This window comes from Vidua macroura, chromosome 3, assembly GCF_024509145.1.
Source record: "Vidua macroura isolate BioBank_ID:100142 chromosome 3, ASM2450914v1, whole genome shotgun sequence".
In the NCBI taxonomy this organism is placed as follows: Eukaryota; Metazoa; Chordata; class Aves; order Passeriformes; family Viduidae; genus Vidua; species Vidua macroura.
The window spans coordinates 38,502,718-38,520,590 of record NC_071573.1 but is presented as its reverse complement, the minus strand read 5'-3'; the positions used below and the strand labels follow the sequence as shown (position 1 = coordinate 38,520,590).

General features: G+C 40.0%; 1 long non-coding RNA gene across 1 annotated transcript; it reads right to left on the bottom strand.

Annotated features, from left to right (window-relative positions):
• Positions 1–216: 216 nt before the first annotated feature.
• LOC128804645 (uncharacterized) lies at positions 217–6,935 on the bottom strand. The gene is made up of 3 exons (XR_008436139.1): positions 6,760–6,935; positions 4,060–4,112; positions 217–306 (listed from the first exon to the last, which is right to left on the bottom strand). It is a non-coding gene; the product is annotated as an uncharacterized LOC128804645 (long non-coding RNA).
• Between the last annotated feature and the right edge of the window lie 10,938 nt (positions 6,936–17,873).

The window sequence follows — 17,873 nt, the reverse complement described above, 5'->3', positions numbered from 1 at the left end:
TTCCAGAAAGAGAAGGCGATGGCTGGGCTCCCGGGTACGGATGGCGCAGGGCACCAATCCGCCCTAGCCCGGCTTCTCTCGCCCTGGATGTGACCGAAGGATCCCGCGGCATCCCGGGCGCCGCCGCACTGCGGGGCCAGGGAAGGGTGAAGCGCCGTCCCGGTCCCGATCCCGATCCTGTTCCTTGGGCATCGCGCTGATCATCTCAGGCACATCCCCTTGGGGCGGGAAGTGGAGTCAGCCAGCGCCTTCCTGCGATGGGAATAGAAGTTTTAACCAAAACATGATGCAAAAACCTTCCCGTGTCTGAAAAAAAAAAAAAAACAAAAAAACAAAGAAAAAAAAAAAAAACAGAGAGGAGACATTGTCAGAAGAGATACACCTGTTTAACCACCCGTGCTAGCGTAAGGCAGTCCCATGAACAGACCTCATAATCTCTTTAGAGTATGAATTTAAATTGTGTGAAAGAAAATTCTTCTGCGGGAAAGAATGGAAAGGAAAAGAAAAATGAAAGGTGAAAGGAGAAAGGGGAGGGAGGAGGAAAAGAGGGAAAAGGGGGGAAAGGAAAGAGGAAAGGGGGAAAAAAGGGAGGAAAGAGAAAACAGAAAAAAGGGAGGAAAAGAAAGGGGGAAAAGGAAAGAGGGGAAAAGGAAGGAAAGGAAGAATGAAAGAGGAAAAATTAAAGAAAAAAGGAATAAGAGAAAGGAAAGAGGGAAAAGGGAAGGAAAGGAAGAAGGAAAAAGAAATAAGAGAAAGGAAAGGGGAAAAAGAAAAGAGGGAAGGAAAAGGGAAGAAGAAATTTAAGGAAAGAGGAAAGGGAGGGAAAAAAGAGGAATGCAAAGAAGTAAGGAAAGAGGAGAGGGAGAGCAAAAGAAAACTTGGCACCTGCCTTGTGTTAGACTCTGGTGTGGTCTCCAGCTTTCTGCTCAGAGATGAAATATTGGCCAAAGCCCTTAGGGTAACACTTAATTTAAGTAAAATAGCATCTATTTGGATGCAATTTCCACCCACACAGCTGGCCCAATAAGACCAAAAGGCCTTATAATTCTATATTTAACACTACTCCAACATTATTATGGGTTTTTAACCCACAGGTGATTTATTCTTCCATATAAAGAGATTAGTTCATGGAAACACTCAGAGCAAGTAGCTGCCAGTTCAGTGAGACATGAGAAGATAAGGAAAAGAAGCAGCTCTCCTGGCTCTTCCCTTCTGCTGTGTAGGGTGCCATGGATGTGAGATCGACATCCGTGAGCTGTCCCATTAAGCAATGACTGACAGCCTGGAGCAGGAGAAGCTGCCAAGTGGGATCACTTCAGTGCACCTGAGCACACAGAGGGACTGAGGGGCATCTGCATCTCACACTGCAGAGGGAAGAACTTCTGGCTGGAAACTGGGGTTCAATCACCAGCTTCAGTCACGGTCTGAAAAATGGGATGGCAACAAGTGAATGGAGGGACTCCAAGGGGTCCCAGCACTGAGTCCTCTCTTGCCTCAGTAAAACAAATAGTATTCTTTGCATGAACAGTCTGAAGCCAAATATTTGTTGCTGCTATTACTATTGGGAAAGCCATTCTAAGATACCCCCTTTTCTAAATGATAAGAGACCTTCCAGCTTCCAGTCCTAATCTGGTTAAGGCCAAGATACAGCCTCTTACCACTTTTCCCTTTAAATTGTTATTTTCCCTGAACTTTAATTCCTAAGAATACACTTTGCCCAGCCCTTGCTTTCCAAAGCTAACACTGGAGAAGCTGTGCTGTCACCCTTCCCCCTGCTCCTCCAAGCAGCCTTTCCCTGTATCCAATCCAGTCTCAGATCAGGCACAGGAAATTCCAGATGAGATTTTTTTTTTTCAAGAATGTACAGAGACATCAATATTCCATATCACTACCAGAAATTACCAAAATAAATGTGCAAACTATTTTTATAAACACAGTGGGGGCAACATTGTTATTCTGATGGAGATAAATGTTTCCAGCAGGTGAATAAGCCCTTGACAAACTGTGAGGGGTATTTAGATGCCATTTTTTGCCCCTAAGATTTTGGGTGTTCATTGACAAATTATCCATTTATCTTTTCAAGTCAGCCCCTTTTACAGTGATATAAGGGATACTACAGCAGTAGCAGAATGGAGGCATAGCAAATAAAATACTTTGATTGAATAAGGTCTTTATAATTTCACCAGCAAATCTACTTTTTGCATCTCTTGGTTAAATAAGAAAATGGATTTTTAAAATTCCATTATTATATAACTTAAGGCAACAAGGTACCTTTAAAATTCATCAAATTCTGAGTATAGAAACTCAGAACATATAAATATGTGCTGACATATTTAACTATGGGGATTTTTGGTCATCTACAAGAAGGAAAATTCTATATATAATTTGGCTGATTTTATCAGAATACTTGGAAGAGTTTCTATCATCAATTAAGAACAAATGAAAGGAGTTTTTATTCAGAGACAGGAAGTGACTAAAGGTCTTGGGGGGAAAAAGGAAGGGAGTTCCATATTCTCTGAGCAAGTCAAATTAACAAGCAAGATGAAAACAGAGATCTGTAGTACCAAAACTATTGCAAAACAGCCCAGGTTTTAGCTCTTTAGAAAAGTATTTTACAATTCTGCTAGGAAGATTGTCAACAAGTATAGGAGTATTTTGCAGATATTCAGCAATTTATTTTACTTAAAACATAGTGAAAACTTAGTTTTCATGAGCTGTTTTCTTATAGCAAAGTTAGGAAGGAAAGCATTCCATGAGAGAAACCCCAGTGGGGATGTTTCTGAATTTCCACAGCAGTCCTGCCAGTGGTTACGTACTGGTGGGATTTTGTCAGTCCACTCTGACCTTCTGCTTTTTCTTATACAGAAGTAATATGATATCACAGCAGATCATGGACTAAGATAATAATGGTGATAGGACAAATGCAGCACTGTCACTTCACAGCAGGATCCAAGAGAAAAAAAACCTGCATTTGGTCTCAGATAGCAATTTTAAAGAAATTTTTAAGCTTTAAGGACAATGTCCCAGGTTTCAGACATAATGTCTTTATCTCTGGAAGGATAAAACTCTGCAATTCTTTGTTTTCAGATTATGCCAGAGCAGATTTGCCTCACAGGTATGTCTTCACTTGAATGCCTGCTGTACTTCCTTTCAAGATTAGCAGTGGCATATTGTGAAAAAAATCACTGCTTAGTTTATTAATACAAATGCAGCATATGGAGGGGGAAAAGTGTGAAAACCATAGAACAATGGGATTTCCATCTCTTGATGGTAACTGAGCCAAGCTGGGCTTTATTGGAATCTTCTGTGGGGCCTTCCTTGTCCTCTGCTATAAATAACATTTTCTTGATGATAACTTTTCTAACCTGTTATATTCTTTAGTGTTCCAAGCACTTATTATTCTGGAATTATTTGATTGGAATCAAACACATCCATTTCTACAGTAAATGTCCCACTAACCATGTCAATATACAGTACTCTGATTCAGACCTGTCACAACACACCCTGTAGAACTTCCTTCAGCCAGCCAGGTGCTGAGCCCATCCATCTGCATGAGAGCAGTTTCAGGACAGCTCTAAAAGACACCAAGCGCCACCAGTGAAAAGTTGCCATTAGCTGTAGCTTTAAATTCCTACATCCAGGTAATTTCTTTTTGGTCTCTGTAAGCTGTCATTCAGAGGGACCAAAGCTGATGTGTGCCATTAAAATGATGTTACAACAGTGAACAAGAACACATTTGTTCATCAATAAAATACGTAACATTTGAAGGGAACTAAAACAACGATAATGCTCTCCAGCAAGTGAGACTATGACATGAAAAACTCACCTCACTAGAGCTGCACAGGGATCCCATTAATGGGAATTTGGTCTGATTACTCTTTTTCTCAGAAAGAACCCCTTTGGTCTTACTTAAAGGACAATACAGTTAATTTTATGTCTTACTGACACCCCCAGAATTTTCTAATTCTCAGAATACATGTAATTCCCCACATTAGGTTTAATGTCACTACTTGTCAGCCCCTCACACTTTTAAGAAATACAATTAAATTATTCACTTACCAGTTTGGCCATAACACTCTCAAGGAACATAATGACCATCAGTTCCATTGGATCTAAGAAAAAAAAATCCATTCTCTTATTAGCAAACAGCTCCAGATAGTATCAATTACTTTTTCTAATTCATGTTCCTCTCTCCTAATTTTTATTTTAAATCACCTCCACATTCTCCAGGTACTGAGCTAGTGATGCCACTCACTCAGTGACTAGAATTTACAACAGCAAGAATGAGCACTCTGAAATCATGGCATTTTACATACATTATTTTAGGAGTTTTTTTAAAATCTTAGGGATTTATTACAGTTATAATAAATTGGAATTTAAGCTGGTTTGCTTTGTAAAGGGAAAAGTATATATAATTTATATTAGAGAACAATTTTTGCTCCTTCTCAGCATTGATATTGACCCACTTAGGAAAGAAACAGCCTGGTAACCAACATTCATGATTATTCCCTTGGCTGCCAAATGTGCCCAAGGAGAAAACAAATAGATTGATGGGGGCAACATTTTCACCATTACTGGAGACAAGGCTGATGGCATCACTATTGGAATTAGAAAACTTAACTATACAGGCAAAGTGTGCAGAGGGAGCAGCACATTGATCTGAACTCACATTTGAAAGGAAGAGCTGCTATTTTCCAGACCTTTGCTCACTTCTTAACAACTTATCCCTTGCAAATGCCTTTAGCAGGCTACAGCAGCTGGAGACTTCACCTGGGTCATGGTGGTACTTGGGGCCACAGAGCATTTCTGACTTCCAGGGACAGAATGTAGGGCAGCTTTGAAAAACACCACCAGGACTGAGGCTTCTTAGAGTATTTAGGGAGCTCTTCCTTTTATCTGGGTCAGACAAAGATAGGACAGCTAAGAAATGTCCAACATGACTTCCCTGCTTTCTCAGTATCATGTCCAGCTGGTCACACACTGAAGCCCTTTAGCTCCCTCACATTTCCCCAGATAAAATATTCCAGCTTTTGAAAACTTTGGGCAATTTTAGATAACTATGGCAGTGGCAGAAGATTCAAGGATATTGAACTCCGGATAGTTTTGTAGAAACCAGCAGCTGGCTAAATTAGAGAGAGCTGATGAGCTCTCCTGTGCAGATGGAGCCAGGAGAAGCTGGTGGTTCTCCATTTCACTGGTGTATATATAAGTAGTTTTTACAAGCCTGTCTGTCATTTACCCAGATGGCAAAACCAAAAAGAAGGATGAGAGGTGTGAGAACAACTGAAGATATTCCAGGATAGAGATGCAAACAGTGTAAGACCTGGAGCTATAGGAAGCTTGGATTTGCTTGTTTTACTGGTTTGAAACTAGTTTCTGACTGGTGTAGATAGGGATGTATTTTAGGTGAGTCATGACAGTGGTGACAGACTACCTAAGTGCAACCACGGTGTTGGCAAGGGAAAAAAAGGAATCCTGTAGGCTAAAGTCTTTCTGATACATCCTGTAAAAAGGAGCAGAAATGAAAGGAAAAGATACTGAGAAAACAGCACATGGAAAAGAAGTGGCACAGGGCTCATTTAGTCCCAAAAGAAAACCAAAGTTCTTCAGATTTCTAGAGCATAATGTTTGGCAGGTATCCCTTATTCTAAACTATTTTCAATGCTTTTTTTCTTTCAGTGCAAATATAGTTTTTACTCTTCTCATTGTAACTTGTGAAAAACTAACATATTTCAGTAAAAACTACTTGAATAACATGTAACATCTGCTCAAATTATTACTTCAGCACAGGCTGTTAGCTAAGATTTGCTGGGTTTATTCCATCAGGTAGAATCAGGTTGCTAAACAGTGTAAGTTTTAACATATGATCCTGGAAATAACTTGACCATAACCTGGGGAGAAATGCCTGGGTAAATTGAGAAAAAAAACCCAGTCTGTTTGGCTTTAAAGGCAGCTAGTTGTATGTTATTTGTTTCTCATTCAATTTTACCCACTTGAAGTTTTTGAAAATAAAATCAGAATTTAGAATAGCATTATTTCTTTAAAAGTTATCCAAGTAAATTGATTCAGCAGAATTCTTGTAAGTGAAAGTTGCTTAAAAGAATAAGATCATGGGATCATAAAAAGATTTGGGCTGGAAGGGGCATTCAAGACCATTTAATTTCTCTCCCTGCCCCGCCCCCACATTCCATGGGCAGGGATACCTTTCTCTAGAACAAGTTGCTCCAAGACCAACCTGGTCTTGAACACTTCCAGGGAAGTGTAAATCATATAATCATATAATTCTTCAACTCTGCAGTGGGCTGTAAAGGCAATCTCCCTGAGCAGTTTTTGGACACTACATCAGTGGCAGTTTTTTACCTAGCCTGTCATCTGGAAGAAGAACAAGGCACACAGATATGTGATCCCTTTTAGTCTGCCACTGAATTCATGTCAATTTTGCTTGTTCTTTTAGCACGCTGTGTTTCTTACAGTGTAAAACTGTTTTGTAGGTGTCCTAGTAAAAAAGCAGAGACTCAAAACAAAGGCCTATTGATTGGCATTTCAAATACATTCCTTGGATGGTGAGAAGACAACCTCCTTGGTCCTATTAGTTACATCTAAAAATTCCTCCACTTTGCTAAATAACTGGTGATCCCACATTATATTTAGGCAGTTTCTTGAGATTTCAGGGTGCTCATGTAGCTGATGTGATGGTCAAATGTACCTCTGATTACTCATGTGGTGTCTTTGCAGTACTTATGGAAGTATCATGCTTACCTTCTACTCTTTTCTCACAGAATCCTCCGATTCCATCCATTGGCAGCCAAAGCCCCTCAGCAGATCATCACTTCCCTCATGTTCTGCTCATCTGACCTGGTTTAGCCCTTTTTATAGCTTGGAAGTTCATACTGATGTTCAATTGTTGCACTGAATGCTTCTTTGAAGAAAAGATTCCTTTCTTTTTCTTCAAGAGTATAAGAAAAAGAACAATTGTAAGGCACCACAAAGGATATGCTTTCTATATTAACCAAGTGTAATATTCCATCCTGGCTTTTCCATGATATGAGTGATAGTTACTACCTTGGGAAGAATCAGCTTCTCTTCCCTCATCTGAGGATTTTTCCCCCTTTAAAATCCACTTCTGTGACTGCTCCAGAATGCTGAAATTGTAAAAGTAATTTATGTATCCCACTATGGGATAAGAGGGAAGACAGCTGGGAGCAGACAAAAAGAGATTCCAAAATGGACCAGACCTCCAGCTGCTGACCCACAGAACAGAAAGATCAGTACTGGCACCATCACAAACCATTAACTTTAGTTCCCCCAGACTAAAACAGCCCAGGACTGGGTAATTCTTTCTTCTCCATATAGCATCCATCTAAGTGCAACTAAATAAAGATAAACATATTATTCCTAAAAATAGCATGGGATGTCAGCACTCATATTTTTCAGAATAGCAAGAGCTATTTAAACTGCTTTGACAATGAAATCAGGTGCTGCCATATAAATACACAGTATATGATATATTGGTTCAGTTTTAGATCGTTTTATGGCAACTGGATGATATTTAAATTTTTATTGCATTCCTACTAATATGTAAGTTTTAACACATTGTGTTAGGAATTTTTTTCCTCTCTGCTTAGAAATTTTAGTTCAAATTATAGATATTCCTTCGGTCTAAGTATTTTTGCATTTATAATTGTGGCATATATATGGATGTATGGATAAATGCATATCCAAAATGTGAACCAAAAAAGCCAAATCAATCAGACTGGCTGTTGGACACATTATATAAACTCCAGTTTACCCTCTGGAGTGCTCAGGCTCCCTAGTCAAGTACCAAGGCTCAGTGTGTTACACAACATTGGCATGTTATAAAGTCAATTCCTCCTACACACAGTTCACAAAGCTCAATACAACAGGTGGATGAAAGATGTGTTGCGTAGGGGTGTTTTGGAAAACTGAGGCAACAACAAACCAAAGGGGTCAGTGGAAAAAGAGCAGTCAGCTTTTCCATTTCCCATTCTTGGGTAGTTGTTTTCTGTTGTGGATGTTTGGGATTTGCAAGACAAGTCTAAAACAAGTAAGGAAAGATATACATGCATTGAAAAAATCAAAGAGAGCTCAGAACAACATCCCATAGTACTAGGTTTAGCTCCATACCCAGGGACTGTCTGTTCTCTGACAGGTAATGGCACACACTCCTGTGAGCCCTCCTCAGCTGTAAGCTCCTAAGGCAAAGCCCCCATGATCTGCGATTTACAGAGTGCAGCACCATGAGCCCACAGTGCTGAAGGCAGCCCCTGACGCTCTGCAGGACTATAAATACCTTCTGCCACCAGGGGCTTTTTCAAATCTTTTCCAATCAGATTTCTCCCCACTGGGCAGCCAGAGCAGACATGTCAGCTGGGAGCACTGCTGAACCTGGTAACCCACACTGGCAAACTTCAGAGGAGTCATTCTGCCCATGAAGTTAATGGCATGATACAAAGACCAATTTTGTTGTCATTTGTTCTGTGTCATGTCAGCACAGAACTGGTTTGGTCTAAAATCCTCTCTGAGCCTTGGCAGCACACAGATGTGTGGGATATATGTGTTTGTAGCTGTGTCACCCGGGGCAACATCACATGGGATTGGACAGGTTAGGCAGGTTTGGGGTTTGGCAATACCTGGAAAAGGAACCCACACGATTGCTGCATATATTTGTGTTCTCCACAGAAACTCTGGCCCTGCCATGAGCTGTGTGCTGCTCTCCCAAAAATCCTGGCCACCTAACAGAGCCAGCATGGAGAAGAGCTGGCAGTTCCTGCCCATGTACCTGAATAATTTTCTCCAGCAGAGCAACCAACGCTGGAGCTGGGAGTTTTGGGGCTCCCCAGCAATGGTTATGTGGGAGAGAGATTGAAATGGCAAATGGGGAAGGTGGGAAGTTGTGGATGGAAGTTGCAGATAGAAGTTGTGCTGGTCACTGAGAAAGTTTTGGGATGGGAGGACAAGCCAAGCAGAGTCAGTCAGCAGCAGGTGGAGAAAGAAGAAAGCAGAACAAAATGGAATCTGTATCCCTGGGGTTTTGGAAAAGTGGCCTGTGGCAAGACATGAGAGGGTTAGGAGAAAAGAGTGAAATGAATCATGAGCCTAATATATAGAAATTGTAACAGATGAAGACAAAAGGGAAAGGGCAAGAAATCCCCTTTTGTAGCACAAAAATAGATTAGGAAAAGAAACAGTGAAAAGTGTAATTTCAGGTTACCTTGCTGTACTGAATGTATTAATAGTTTGATTCAGTTTTATTTGAAAAGAAGACAGAGAAAGAAAAGGGCATAAAGCCCTTGTTACAAGCAGAAAACCAGATGAGGCAGAAAACAAAATAAAAAAATTCTAATTTCAGGTTCCCTTGCTGTACTGAATGTATCTCCAGTTTGAGTCAGTTCTGTTATTTTAGGTATACAATTAAGTCTATATTTTCTCTACTCACCTTTTTATTCAAAATTTATTTATGAGAACCATTTTTTCTCTTAGGGATGTGTATTAAGTGTTACTACAGTAAAATGCAGTTGCTTATGGGTATCTGAAGGCAAGAGAACTAAAATCTGGTGCAAAATAAATCAAGAGGTAGTTGTTACACTGCTCTCTGTATGGCCAGCACTGACTTCATAGCCTGACCTTCCATTCTGCCTGTTCCAGCTGTAAAAAGATATCAAAAACAGGAAGGTGCTACCCTGAGACAATAGTCTGAAACAGACACACATTCATTTATTGAATAATAACAAATTTGAGTCTCTGCATTTATGAATATCACTCAGATTAAATTTCTTGTAGACCAAGAATGCACCTTCAATCAACTATTAAGCAAAAAACCCCACCCACAAATAAAAGCTGAAAAGACATTTCAATGTATAATAACAGTAATAAGCAAAAACATTACTATGATTAAACCTTTAATGTGATTAATGCTCTTTGGAAGGATTACACCTAAAACCTTGAAAGCACAATGGAGCTGGGGAGAAAAAACAGAAGGTGTTCAGACCTGGAAATGTACAGTTGAAGAGATGCAGCTTCTCAGCTCAGCATTTTTACTTCTGAGTGTGTATAGGAGTGACAGTTCAGCCACAAACCCAGGGATTGCTGGGACCAAGGGAGAAACACAAGTGAGCCAAAATAACAAGAGTCTGGGAAAGCAAGAAGGGGACAAAGGACACACAGAAAGCTGGCGTTACCCTAACACAGTTACCAGTATTGATATAATCCCCAGTGTTCACAAAGGTTTGAAGTGCCACGAGGACTGATGTGAAGCCTTGCTGCAATGGTTGGAGCTGTGGATTAGGGACTGCTTTCTGGGCGTGAAGCAGGGCAGAGAAATCATCTCCCTCTTGGTTCTCCAGAGAGACCTTTTCTGCACAGCTCTGCAGTGGAAGGAGAAAAACCTCCTTCTAAGAATGCACAGCATAGCTTTACACATTAATGACACTGATAAACATGTTCAAAAGATAACCCCAGAAATGTGTGAAACCATGAAAAGGTGTATTTGCTTCCGGGAAAAGGGAAGCGACCCTTAATTTTTACCAGCCTGGGTAAAGATTAGCTCTAGAGAGTTCATGTTATATATATTGTCACTAAAATCAGATCCAAGCTTCTTCGCAATGAGCTATTGGCTGAGACACAGCTTGTATGGATTCAGGTTGCTGCAGTGGAATCCCTCTGCTGGGGCCTGGTGTGAGCTCAGCCCCTGGCTGGCTGCACTCAGGCTGAAGGTGTTTGAGATGAGCCACGTGAAACATGGGCTACATGAAGAGCACAGTACCAGCAGATGAACAACACTCCAAGCTGTGGACTGATACAAACTCTCCCTGTGTCACAGACTCACAAAGTCCACCTTCCAGATGTTTAGCAGAGTCAAAAACCATCTCCTAATGCCCTACTACATCTTTCAGCCCATAGCAAAGACCAAAAGACCAGAGATTTCTTATTTTTCTTTTTTTTTTTTTTTTTTTTTTTTTTTTTTTTTTTTTTAAGGAATTAATGAATTTCGGTCTCTTGACAGATACACTTTAGAAATACTCTAGCTTCAAAATTAGTTACATTCTGTTTCCTGTTATTGTCTCTAATGGACCCAGAATCTTCCTCTGTGTATTTGAAAAAAGCAAAATCAAGCTGGGAATACTTCTGTTATTCCAACTTGAGCCCATATTCCCACTCCTTTAGTTTCTATTTGGGATGGTATGCAACACTGATGCCAAAGAGATGGATTTAATAGGACCATGCTGTGTTCTCAGGCTGACAAAGAAAGAAGCATAAAAAGGGCTTTGCAAAGTTTTAAAAAAAATCAAGAAAAGGTTTTAAAGCAATTGTTTAAAAACCTTTTTCTAGAACTGTAATGCTAGGTTTTGTACAAGATGCATTTTTAATAATATCTGGCCACACTGCTAACTGTGTCTTTGAAAATAAGTGAATGATGCCACTCCAGTGTATTTTTCAGAAATTAATGGAATGGGATGTACCCACAAAATTATCTTTAACAGCACCTATTTTTTTGTATTTGCAGATTTCATCTAATCCTTGTACTTGATTCTAAGCTGAAAAATCTCCTGGATAATGTCTACACATTTCTAAGAACAAGCAGTTCAGATACTTCTATTCTTGTTACCACCATACCACAAGAACTGAAATAGCATCAATTAAAATTGTCATTGACCTCTTACAGAGCACTGATATAAGGACCATTCTCCCTGTGTCCCAGCTGCTTTTTATACAACAGGGTATTTGATTTCCTCTGAACATTTGATAGAAAGATTAAACTGTCCAATGTTTCCAATTAAAAACAATTTGTGTTCTACAGTAGATTTAACTACTTCATTAAATCACTCATTATGGATCTCCTCACAGCCCTATTTTCAGCTCTTTACTTCAGCCTGTAAATCTTTCACTTATGGATCTAATAAAACCATCAGGAAGCCTAAATTTCATTCATATGCCAAGTATCACAAAGATGTAATTAAAAATCATTACCAGGATTCCATCTGCCACTTCTGTGCACTGTCAGTGCACCTGAATCGTCTGTAAGCAGAGTGTTAAGAAGTCTGCAAATTATTGCAGTACAAGTAGAGAAAATGCCTATGTTCTCTAGATATCCTTAAACTGTGTTCTCTTTACAACATCTCACAGCGCTCCTTCTCAACCCTAGGGACCAGCACACAGCCACTGCCTTCGTGGGAATGAGATTCTTCTCCTCGCTTTTTGGGAACATTGCCAATCCACTTCCTTGCCACTTTGGGATGTGCCTGCCCCTCCTCATGTCTGTGCTTTGTTCCATGGAGGCCGGCATGATGTCAGACCCTCTCTGCTGCTGTGTATGCACGCAGAATTAATAGACTTCATCTGCTACAAAAAGATGTTGGCAGGAGTCTTGTTGGCAGCAGGCAGAGTAAGCACATAACTCCCTTAGAGGCTTAGTTACCCTGGTTGCCAGCCACATTCAATATTGGCCCCAAGGTGCTTCCTTTTGACCTTTAGAGCCTTGTGGAGTCACCACTGAGCGCTTTCCCTACAGTCTCACCTTCCAAGTGCCAAACTCAGGCTCACCTGAGGCCTCCCTGTCCCACCAGCAGGTACCAGGAGTGCCCAGGCAATGGGCAAGTCAGCAGCACTGGCTGGCTTTCTCCTGCAGACATGTCCAACCTGCTCTGATCAGCAGTTATGTAAGAGTTTTTACCCTTTTTTCCCCCAAAATGCAGGTTTGGTGTCCAAAGCTACGTGGAAGTCCTTTATTTCTAAGTAAATGCTGAATCTGGTTGCTGTAAATTAAAATGTAAATTGCAGTTGTCAATCTCAGTCAGTCTTCCCTTACCAAAACAATACTGAGCTTTAAGAAGCAGATGACAACCAGACACTAACCCTAATGGCAGTTCCTATCACTGGATGAAAAGATTAAAAGTAGTGACTTCTCTTTGGAGATTTTCAGCAACAAACAAAAAGGTCTGTTTAAGGATTAAGCAATAAGTATGTTTATTAAAAGGAGAACTTTTTTTTTCTTTTTTATTTATTTTGCAGAGGATGTGCACCTCAACTCTCCCACAGAAATGGTATTCAGAGATGAAAATTTTAAGCTTTTTTTAACAGACACTGTTTGCAGAAAAACACGTGGTTGTGTTTGAATGGAGGGCATAGCTTGTGTTTTCAAAACTCTAGTTATATTTAACGAAGTACTGACACAGGCCTGCAATGCAGAGGGCTTGTTTCTGAGCATTAAAAACCAGCATAAAAGGGGAAAGCTGATCCTGGCCTCTTTTCTGGAAAGCTTGGCTCAACTCCAATCTTCCCTCAGTTCAGAGAGGCGTTAAACTACTTATCAGCCTAAGAAAACAAAACGAAGCCACTTCACCTTTCTGGGATCATTTTCCTTGGGAACTGTTCCCGAGTCCTTTTCCATGTGCCTGAATTTCTGTGCCAGTCACAGGTTAACATAAAGAGAGTGACAAACTCCGCACCGTGCCTTTGCTGCAGGTACCCTGGAATGGCTACAAATGAACCTTTTTATCATAGTAAAAAGAGGTGTGGTTTGGTGTGCGCCTGTCAGAGGGGCTGGGGGAGTTTTCACAACCGAGCATCAACACTGCTTTTATTTTAGCAACAAGAGCTGTTCAAGTGATGGTATTTAAGGAATGAGGTCACATATTCAAGCTGTTTAGATACAACAGTGTTTTGAGATGTCAGTCAGGCTCCAAATTAGATACAAAGTGCATCAGCTTATCAGCCACGCATTTCTAGTGCTGGGCATGCAAAGTGAACTCCAGCCTGGCACATAAAGATGCTGCTGAAGCCCTTGACATTATACAGCAGTTCGAAAATATAAATTACAAGACCTGGTGCACATCTCTGAATGGCTACACTTCCATGGTTCAGGGAAAAAATGAGTGCTCCTACCTGAGCCAGTAGATTTTCTCTGTTAGGAAAGGCTTCAGTAAAAGAGGTGTTGCAGCAAGAAATCTTACACAATCTAATGCATTTCCATATGAAGTTGGTGCAACTTACTCAGCAGTGTAAAGTACTAATCTGAGTTTATAACTTCATCCAGATATAATTATTTAACATGGAAAACTCGGCTCAAAATTTTGGGCAAATGACAGAATATATTTGAGTGTTCCCAGGTATCCATACAAAGACCAAAATCTATGCTAAGTATCCCATTATGTAAAAAAAACAGGCCGATGGCTGACATGGTCTGAAATTAGTTGGAATGACTTGAACCTCAGTAGAAATTTGCTTGATCACAGCAAGACTTTAATTTGATCTTTCGTAAAAAGATCAACAAATGGTTGACAGTCAAGCCCAAATCTGATTTACCATAAGCACTTCAACTGAAATCACAGGAGTGTAAGCACTGAGACCAGATTTTATTTGGCCCACAACACTGACAGTAAGTTTCTTTTCAAATGTAGTCAGTTAAAAAATTAACCTCCATTTTCCTAAATACCTGTAGCATGACAAATCAAATGCAGGGACACAGACAAGTCTATCTGACAAATTTAGTCCCCCAGCCTACATAAATCCAATGTTTTTACACTCCTGTAAATTTCTTCTCAATGGTTACCTTTCTCAAAGTACATTTTAGAAAGTGTATTTGCTGCTTCAGTTATTACTAATATATTTGTGGTTAAATTATAATTCCTGTTACAACAGAGCCAAAAATTAGGCATAATAATTGCTCCTCTAAAGAATTTACATTGTCCAAGGCTCCACATTGAAAATATTTCCATGCAGAGTTCAATAACAGTATTCACAAAAATAAAATAATTCACGTGTATAAAAGTTGCAGACTCCAGCCATAAATATGATGGCACTCAGTACAAACCCCCTGCAATTGTCTTTAACACGTGCAGGGTAAACCAGGCTGTCAGGCTGTGATCTGTATTCAATTTTTATGAAACAGTTAATAACAAATATATTAACAAATATCCATCCTCTGACTTCAAAAATGCAGAAATGTTTACAGGTCTCATACATCAGCAGATACTTACATTAGGCTGCAGTAATTTACATCATCACAAAGATATCAAGTTTGGGTCTTTTCACTGGTAAATATTCCAATAAACCTTTAGTTTCTAGCTTCCCCTAAACTGCATTTTACTATTTGTGTATTGAAGCAACAAAATTGCAACAGCAATAAAAATATATCCAGCACACTTTGATTTACATAGCTTCATGTTTACACTGGAGCCAAAAATACTCAACAAGCCTCACCTGCACATGTGAATTTTACTCAAGGAAATAAGCCTGTGTTGCCTAACAGCAACACCGAGGTGCATAAGAATTAGCTCCAAATAGAAGACCTGAATTTCAGGAACTATCCCTGAGAACTTGCCGGAGCACCTGCTCCCATTATTTCTGTACAGCCCCGAGGCACTGCAGAGTTAGCCATGTATGATCCCAGGAATCCAAGAGTACTTAAGTGTAACTGAAATATATCACAATTTCAGCCTTTTCCAAATGGGATCTTCCAGAAGATCCAGAAGATTCCCATGGTAAAGAGGAACAGCAGATGGCTTTGGTAGAGACTTATTTCACAGCAGTCATGCAAAAGCATGACATAATCCTGCTCAAACATAACAAAAAAAAAAAAAAAAAAAAAAAAAAAATCACACAGCAAGTTAAGCAGAGAATTATTTCACTAAATTATGACCAGAAAAATTAATTGAATAAGTGTCCCTTTCCCCCTTATAGCCCAGACAGCAACCATCTGGGCTGTAAGATAGTCAGTATTTATCTCTAGGGAGAAGGCAGAAATGTGGAATGTCCAGCTGCAGAAATGATCAGTGAAAGTTCTGCCATGGAAAGTGAAAGTACTGAAGGGAGCAGCCAGTGGGTAAACAGACAGATGAAACTGAGTTCTTATTTGAATAAAAATACTTTTGCTGACAGGTCTACAATTATTCTTCTTTCATTTCCATGCTCTATTGATCATTCTTTTCTTTCTCTCCATCCACCAACAGCAGACAGATAATTTTTGTCCTTTTCTTGTTCCAAAATGCAATTAAAGCCTGTCTGACACAGACTGCTGTTTAATCTAGAACTTTGATCTTGCTCTTTTGACTTAGGCGAAAAACTTTCGACCAAAACTCTGTTATCTGTATAGTACAATAAACACCTAAACAACCTCTCAAACAAAGGAAACCTATTTCAAGTTGCCCATTAAGCAATTTTCAACCAAGGCAATTTACTTCATTGTAACCAATTAGTAGGGTACTAAGAGCCCTTTACCACTTAATTATTTATGTTATCAAAGTGTGGGTGATCTATCACATCCAAATGTCTCATGGCTGAACAAAAGCCTTCATTTTCCGTACCTGAGTGAGAAAATCTGCTATTGCTTCTTCCAGGTGGAGTTCAAACAGACATGAATGACTGAGTCTGTTTTGGTTATTGACAGGATATACCAGCAGTTACAAGTGTTTCTACATTTTTGTGAATTGAAGGTACATTACAATTGTGCTACACACGGCACTTATTTTGGCCAGATCCTCAGCTACCATAAACAAGGAGATGCCAATTATGTTAATTACCCCGTGTCATTGAGGCCAGCTGAGTAACAGCCTCCTGGAGGCATCTGTGGTTTTTAGGCTTGCCCTTGTTTCTTGTGGAGAAGCAGAACCACTGACTGTAAATGCCAGCTGAGCAAAGGCCACCGGAGTGAGCCTGGAGTAGCCTCTTCTCAAATCATACATCCTCCTGTCATACATACCTCGCCTCAATACTCTGCCTTCATTCCCTTCCTCTTTTGAGAAATATAGTTATTTCCATCTTTCTATGCTTGTTTCTTCAAACACCCTCTAATCTTTTTATGGTTTTTAAAGAAAAATATTTTTTGATTTTTTTTTAAATTTGAGGAAACAGTGATAAAATTCACTGGTGACGACTAAAGGAGACACAGACCCTTGAGGTGACAGCAAACCTTGTCCCCCAGCCTTAGTCTCCAGACTAACCCCAACTCCTTAGGCAATCTTTCCTCTGAATGCCACAGACATTAAATCTTCATGGCTTGACTTCCTCATCTTGCAGACACATAAAAGACACTACTCTAAACTGTGACAGGCTTTACTGTTCTTTCTGACTTACTCTCAGAGTAATAAACAGCAGAATCCACTTTCTATCTGCCACTCACCTTCCTTTGTAAATGTACCATTTATCTCCATGTGTTACCTGCTTAAACCAACTCAATTAATTGTTTTAAGACTGGATCTCTTGCTCAGTGCCAAGTGAGATGACAGTGAAAAGTCCTAGAAACACCAGGATATCACTCAGCTCTATGGAACATGCTGTGTAAAGTTCTCTGAAATATTTCAGGTGTCCTAAGCTAAAATCTGTAGCCTAAATTATCTGTACATTTCCCCATCTGTGAAAGAGGTTTCTCTTTTCCAGCCCTGTTCTGGTTTGAAAGCAAAACCAGTGAGAGACTCCAAGTCAGAAATACAATTTATTGGGAAAAGGAAAAAAAAAGACAAAAATGCATGCAATGATACAAAAGGAAGACCACTGACAAAGTCAGAATACAACCTGACACCCCTTTGGCCAGCGTGCTGGTAGCAGTCCACATTGGAGTGGCTGCAGTCCTCTTGGAGTGGCAGATATGGTTGCTGCGTCTTCTCGGAAACCTGTGGAAAGGCTGCCTTTCTGTCTAGAAATCCCTGGATTTATCCAGGTGGGAATGCCTAGCTTCTCTCCCTGGGCGGAGCATCTCACAATGGGCTGATGTTATTTTGAGTCACAAGGTGTGTTCTTAATCACCTGTTAAACAGAACTGGCTCCTGGAGAGTGTTATCTCTGAGTCATGCGGCAAGACATTGATGGGCCTATTAACAGGAGATAAGGAAAACTGTCCAGATGCAACTGCTACTCGG